The following is a 7,949-nucleotide window of genomic DNA, read 5'->3' as shown; positions in this document are numbered from 1 at the left end:
TCAACATTTTTTTTTTTAATTATTATTATTGTTATTTTGACTTCTGTCCCCATGCCTCCTGTTCTCTCTTTTTCTTAAACATATTTTCTACATTTTTATTAGAACTGAGCCATATATATACATGTATATATATATACATACGTATATATGTGTACATATATATACGTATGTATGTATGTGTATATATATACACACACACTAGTCAATAGTAAATTCTTCCCAAACAGTATAATGTTTAGAGAATTCTTGAAGACAGATCCTATTTGGTAAACAACTGAATATTGAAAGAGGGATAGAAGGGAATTGTGATAAGTTGAAATGCAACATTCCAGTTTCCTAAATGTAAAATTTTTGTTTCGAAAGTGTTCCATCTGAACAAAACTTAAAGGAGGACAAGTGTAACTGAAAGTGAAATCCCAGACAAGGAGGGAAAAGTATTTTGTCTTCTGTAAAGTAATTATAATAATTGAAAAACAAATCCATAAATATATATTACAAAATTAATAAAAGGCATATTTAAAAGTATGTTACGAGGAGGATTCAGTGTAACAGCTTAACAGTTAATATTTTTGATCTCAAAGTTTAGTGTTTTGCTTTTGCCAAAAAAAAAAAAAAGTTTTGTTTTCAATTAAGTCAATAATATGCTCTAAAATATGTATTATCTATTTTCCAGTCTTAATATGCTCTTAATAGTGCTACAGGTAGATGCATGATCTCAAAGTATATCCCATTTTCTTCAGTTAATACCTGACATCTCAATAAAGATTGATTTTATTTGGAAATTAATTCTTCAGACAACTACAGGAAGACACAGTGTCTTCCACATTACAGTCTTCTTTTCCTGGGTAAAAGCTTGAGAGGAAAAAATAACAGGAAAATACTAGCAGGTATGCACTACTGTAGGTCATAAGGAAACAAGATGAAAACTCCACTGCCTAAAATATACTTTGTCACTCATCTGAGTTAGGAAATACTAGTACAAACATTTTAGCCATTTAGCTAGTGAACCTGAGAGAAAGAGGTCCGTGAGGAATGAGAAGATAAGTAAACAGACTCTGAAATAACATAATTACAACCAATGGCACCCGAAAAACAGCAGTCTCAGAGAAGAGAAAATTTATGTATTTCCTGTACTCGTTTATTTGAAGAATTTATTTGCAGAATGAGGTTCATGCTGTGATAGCAGATGCTTCTGCATTCTCCAGAGTAGATTGGGAAAGCTGGAATGATGATTGCCTACAAGAAAGCAGTATCACTGTGTAGCTGTGAAAGGAGTGTACTCACCATATACCTTTGGATCCTTCACCTTGGAACCTACTGTAAGAGCTCCAAAACTCTACCTTTTAGATAAAAAGCCTTTGAAGTCTGAAGCAGTATCCAGAACTATTACTCATGCAGCTTTTTGTCATTACCTGTGCAACTTCTGGGCAAAACAATCAAAGGTTTGATCATAAAAGAATGACAACTTGTAACAAAAATCCCTTAGAACAATATGCAGCGGAAGATTGGATTGTAGAGACAAGGTGATATGCAGAGGTGCCATAAACGTTGGGGCAACTTACAAACAATTATTATTTAGGAATTATTTGAAGTCTGGGATGAAAACTGAAACATTAGACTAAGCACTGTTTACTTTTCTGTAATGGATACAGAATCACATTAAACCAAGTTTAATATCTTGCCTACAAGTTCATTTGAGGAAATTAACCTGAAGGTAATTTGTGCTGTTGCATATAAGTATTATGGCATCCCCCACAGTGGAATAATTATTTCTAGCATTGCCACAGGCCTTTCTCTATGCATTCAGTTCCTGCATTTGGTCCATGGGGATATAGTCTCTATTGTAAAACCTAGACATATTAATATATTTGATGTTATTTGATACATGTAAATGGAGTTGCACTTACTCACTTATCTCCTCTTTTGGACTGTAACATGTCTTTGTTCCAAACAAACATATCTACCAAAAATTTTGTCATTGTAATACTATACATTTTTTCAGAAGTTCTACTTCTCTTTTTCTAAGCCTGAGCTGAGCACAAAAGTGCCAATGGTAGCTAGAGGTCACCAGTGTGGATGCAGCCAGCATGCTCTAGAAGGGTGTAGCCTTTAGCAAATGGACATAAGCCAACAGAGGCCATCTGGCTTCAGGGCCCAGGACTGGTCCCTGACCTTCCTTCATTTAATAGTACAGGCATAGTAATACAGAGCTCAAACTGTTATATCAGTATCCACATGCTGAGGCATACTCAGTATTAATTTTTATAAACATGACTGCTCTTGGATTTTTCGTTATCTTTTAACATAAAAACATTTTAAAATAATGTTTTCTTTTTTAATTTAAAAAAAATTCTCATGTTTTTGTTTGTTTGTTGTTGTTTGTTGTTGTTTTTACTTGCTTATTTATTTTGTTTGAAAAATGGAAAACTTAGAGAAACAGCTTAGGTAAAAATGATACATTTTATTTGACCCTAAAAAATTTCTTGACCTATTTTACTTGGTCCCTTAAAAATTAAACAACAAAATAAAGGATTAAAAACAAATAAAAATATGTTTTATATGTTTGTTAAAAATAGAGCTCTTGCCCTTTTACCATATTTTGATCAAAGTTTTGGAATTGAAAATAACCTTTAGCTACAAGAAATGCTATAGTGTTATGGCTGTTCTGATTTTTGTTAAAATATTTTTGATTATTCAACCTCTGATTTCAACCTTTAATTTCACAAGTTCATGAACAATCTGCCTTCCTCTTTAATTTCCTATAATAAACTGAAAAAAGTTACCCAGCACTTATCACAGTAGTAAGCAACAGTCACAGCATGTTACACATGGAAAATCAGTGTAAGCAGCATAATTTGTGCGTTGAGAGAACAAAAAAAGAAAAAAAGAATTTCTCTCCTGTATGTACAATTCACAGCACCTCTTTGAATACCTTTAAATACATATGTTGCAAAAACTGCGTATGAGCCCACTTCTGACTAAATAGCTGTCAATAGGAAACCTAAAACCAGGGAGCATTGCTATGCTTTTTGCCTTTCAACTTTTCCCCCACTTGAGACTAATGCTCATCTGGAAATTAGATACATTTACTTTGATGGAAACATGCAAATAGCATCCAAGAATCTGATCCATTGATTTATTTTCTCAGGCATGTATATTTCATATTTAAAAGGTTATATCTCATTCAACTCTCTCCATCTCAACATCAGAAACAAAACTTAACTGACATAATATCTTTATCAATGACATAGTGGGATTGAGTGCACCCTCAGAAAATTTTCAGATGACAACAAGCTGAGTGGAGAGGCTGATATAATAGAAGGAAGGGATGCTGTCCAAAGGGACCTGGACAAGCTTGGGAAGTGGACCCATATGAACCTAATGAGTTTCAACAAGTTCAAGTGCAAGGTGCTGCACCTCGGCCGGAGCAATCCCAGACATGAGTACAGACTGGGTAAAGAACTCATTGAGACCAGCCCTGCAGAGAAGGACTTGGGGGTTCTGGTGGATGAAAAAACTCAACATGAGCCGGCAGTGTGTGCTTGCAGCCCAGAAGGCCAACTGCAACCTGGGCTGCATCAACAGGGGAGTGGCCAGCAGGTGGAAGGAGGTGATTGTCCCCCTCTGCTCTGCCCTTGTGAGGCCCCACTGGGAGTAGTGCATCCATGTCTGGGGCCCCCAGTGCAAGAAGGATGTGGGGCTGTTAGAACAGGTCCAGAGGAGGGCCACAAAGATGATCAGAGGATTGGAGCACCTCTCTTACAAAGATAGGCTGAGAGAGTTGGGGCTGTTCAGCCTACAGAAGAGAAGGCTCTGGGGTGACCTCATTGCAACCTTTCAGTACTTAAAGTGGACTTATAAAAAACATGGAGAGCAACTGTTTGCTCAATCAGATAATGACAGGATGAGGAGGAATGGTTTTAAACTAAAAAAGGAGAGATTTAGATTAGCGGTTAGGAGGAAATTCTTTACTCAGAGGGTGGTGAGGAACTGGAACAGGATGGCCAGAGAGGTTGTGGATGCCCCATCCCTGGAGGTGTTCAAGGCCGGGTTAGATGAGGCCATGAGAAACCTGATCTAGTGGATGGCATCCCTGCCTATGGCAGGGAGGTAGAAATTAGGTGATCTTAGAGGTCCCTTCCAACCCAAGCCACTCTATGATTCTATATGTTGTTTTCAGAGTCAGTGGAACTAGACAATGGCTGTGTCCAGCTGTTAAAGGCACTTGTACTGACAGTAAACCCTAAAATCTCCAGGCCACCTGTCGTGCTGCATGATCTGGGTATGGCATCAGAATACAGTACTGTTTGAAAGCACAAACGGATGGGAATTAAACCATACCTGTAATGAACAACTTGGTTTTTGCTCAATTGACTGCACTAGTAGGTTTGATTCAGCACAGACTGTGGTAGTGACCAGAGAGAAATAGTGTGGCTCATGAGGGGGCTAGAATAAAGCAAAAGTTCGGTTTGAAATGTTGCAGCATTCAAGTACAGGCATCTCTCCCCCTAGAAAATCTAGAAATACTTCTGGAGATTATGTCAGATTACATGTCCATTTAAGGTGATTAAAATCCCATGTAATAACCCTTGCCCCAAAGGATAACAATTAAAAAAAAAAAAAAAAAAAAGATGGTTTCATGTGTTGTATCAGTATTACTATGCGAGTCAGAAAAAAGAAAAGTGTTCTATTTGCAATGGCTAAAAGTGCATAAATTAAATTTTAAATTTTCTTGTATTTAACTTTAAAAATACAATGTAAATTGCAAAGGAAACAATAATAATAAAAAATCTGTTACTGAGGATCTGTGAATATCTTTATAAAGACAATTCATAGTATTACAGTGTAGAACTTTATTCATTTCGGTGCTTCTGAAATTCGGTGTTGAATAGTTGTGATATCCAAAATGTAACCTTGCTTGTTATTGGTCTCTGGACTTTTTCTATGTTGAGGTTATTAGTTCTAGGCAAGACTGCAAAGTATATCACATACTTCTACAGTAAATTTTGTACAAATTTTGTACATAACATTTCTCTTCTCCAGGGCCTTTTCCTCTGTTCAGAAACCAATCAAACTGTACTGTTTGATCTGTAATTTCTGCACAACTATTTCATTAAGATATCTGTTCAGTTGTAAAACAGGAGTCCTACCTCTTTGAAACATAGTTTAAGCCTAAAAATTCTGGAAACTTATCAGTAGACTATTGTCTTTACCTAGCTGAGGGCCAAACTGAGAAACACTATGAACACCCAAAGTTGATTGCTCATTTTTTGGATGGGGGAGGTGATTTAGAGTTTCCACTCTCAGTTTCCACTAAAATAATTTAGAGATATATCTATATCTCTCTATATATATAGAGTTATAGATATAGATATAGATATAGATATATACATAGAGAGAGAGCTCTTTTCTGACAGTATAAAAATAATATTTTAATGTAAATAATTATTTCATATTGTCTACTGCAACCCATTCATTTTATACATATGTCCATTTCTCAACATGGGCTCTGTGGGTTTTACCTTATTTGAATTTAAAACTACTGAACAATACATTACGTATATTCATTTTTACCTGGTATTGGGAGGATGATTAAAAATGTATTAAATAAAACAACAAAATATAATTTACTTCCTGTTGTTTTTCCTGGCTATGTAAAACTGGTATGATTGCATGATTGGTAGGAGAATGAGACAAGGCAAAACATTAGGCAGTCTGTTAACTTTGATTTATTAATAAGCATTCACTGAAGAGATTATTCTCCATACAAAATTGGAATAGTGAGTTACTGTAAGATCAAAAGACTTTTCAGGAGAATAATTAAATATGATAGTAATAATTTGGACAGACAGACTCATCTGACTATATAGAGTGTTAAGGTAATAACATTTTAGAAGTGGTCTTTATTTTCGATAATAGGAGACTTTGATTATTTAAGAAAATATTTTGTAATTTCATCATGTTGTTCCTGATGGACTCCTGCATATGGTTTTCCTGTAGAACACAATGTGACACACTTTTAAGTCAAACTTATTTTACATTCCTCCAGCTTCTTTGTTTCTCTGTACTCATGGGGAGGTTTGCTGTGGGTAGTCTGTAGTAACATGCATGAGCAGTCTTATGCTGTATAATTTAAGTTGCCATCTGTTTCAAGAAAAACTTTTATGCACGTGGTGATAATGCCTCCCTCCAGCACCAGGTCTCTGGCTGTGTCCCCCACACTGTCCCCTCCCCATGTCTCTGTGATTTCTCCTGCCCTATGGCTGCCGCTCTCCCTCAGCAGTGCCTGCCTGGCCCCATGGAGGTCTGGGAGCTGGCTGGAATGGGGCCACTTATGGCCTCCTCATGCACCGGCCTCTGCCACCACAGACGCTTGACCATTTTCCTGTAAGCAGGTATCTATATCTATGAGTTTTTTTCTTTCTTTATGCATTTAATTGATTTTTCTTTATGATAAAAATTTTAAGGCAACCTAGCTATCCCCAGCTACGGGACTTCCTAACCTCTCCTCTGAGATTCCTTTCCCAGTCTGTTGCACTCTGCTGAATTTCTTCTGTCATACCCACATCCGCACTGACAACATTTGGAAATACATTAAATCACATAGATAGATCTTACCATATATGTTCCTTTGTCTATCTTTGTTTATTAAGCGTGGGATTTTTAAAATTGGTGAGGCCTTCAGATTGCCTTTAATTTCACGGTGCTTTGTTTTTTGCTCCACAAAGAGAAAGCTGAAAAGAAAGGTTTTTGATTTGCAGTGAATATAAGCTTTCTGTTAGATGTTTTAAAATGTTAAGACTGAATCGTAGAATCATAGAACCATTTGGGTCGGAAGGGACCTTAAAGATTATCAAATCCCAACCTCCTTGCCATTGATTTGTTTTATTTAATAATACTCTAAAACCAGGGAACACTAAAGAAATCATGCTGGAAGTAATGTCACCATCAAAATTAATTTACAAATGTGGCTTAGGATAAAGATTTACTACTACTACTCTTGGGCCTACACTTAGGTTTGTAGCAAGAGCAGAATCAACTAAAATAATAAACTTAAATAATAGTATTTAAATATGACTTAAGTAATACTACTTCACAGAAATAAAATTCAGTGGTTATATTTGCTCCCTCAGAAGAAACGAATTTGGTTTTTGCTTGGCTGTAGATACCCTTTACATCCGCATCTTCACAACTATTTAGGAGACTATCCTTTATTTCAGAAGAAGGAAATAAAGAATGTTCTTTTTCGCAGTATCTCTCAACTGTATCATAAAAGTTGTACTGTGTATGGGTTTATGCAGTATATATTAGGAAGTACAGTGACATTAGATTAACAGATTATAAATAGATTAAAAACCCTTGTAAAGCTATTGCAATGATGACTCCTGGGTATGTTTCTTAACTTTCCGGTGCTGAGATCAACGGCAAATTGACAGCAGCAGACACAGAGACATAATAAGTGATACCCTTCCTGTAGTAAGTGATAAATTTAGCACCCACTATTTTGGATGTGCATCTGTTATAACTCTGATCTATCCTCTCTTATGAATACATGTACCAACGTTTTGTAGGCATTTTCCTTCTGATTCATTTTTCTTAAGTATCTGCTGGTGTCTTCTGCCCTTAAGTGTCTGCTTTTCCTTAAGTGACCTGCTGGTGGTATCACAGTCTGTCTCCATGGAAACAGTTGTGATATTACAAACAGTGAGCTGTGACATCATTAAGTGTATCAACCAGGATAAGGAATGTTTGTAAATAGAAAACAAATTTCTATTAAACAATTTAGTAAATTATAATGAGAAATGCATAGTATTGTCAGTCTAGTAGATCTATGTAATAGCATTCAAGGGCTTATATTTTTTCAAGAAAGATTTTTTTTTTTTTTTTAAATTTGCTGGAATATGATGGAAGTTCTTTAAATCATTGTCAATCTCTTTCAATTGACAACG

The 7,949-nt window shown here is 35.8% G+C and overlaps 1 long non-coding RNA gene across 1 annotated transcript; it reads right to left on the bottom strand.

The window, feature by feature from the left end:
- Positions 1-1,122: 1,122 nt before the first annotated feature.
- LOC121057347 lies at positions 1,123-7,698 on the bottom strand. Its single transcript, XR_005813771.1, has 4 exons — positions 7,559-7,698; positions 6,619-6,734; positions 4,342-4,446; positions 1,123-1,236 (listed from the first exon to the last, which is right to left on the bottom strand). It is a non-coding gene; the product is annotated as an uncharacterized LOC121057347 (long non-coding RNA).
- Between the last annotated feature and the right edge of the window lie 251 nt (positions 7,699-7,949).

The sequence above is a fragment of the Cygnus olor genome, chromosome 1 (genome assembly GCF_009769625.2).
Source record: "Cygnus olor isolate bCygOlo1 chromosome 1, bCygOlo1.pri.v2, whole genome shotgun sequence".
NCBI lineage: Eukaryota > Metazoa > Chordata > Aves > Anseriformes > Anatidae > Cygnus > Cygnus olor.
The sequence above is the reverse complement of the archived record's forward strand: the minus strand, read 5'-3'. Positions and strand labels throughout refer to the sequence as shown.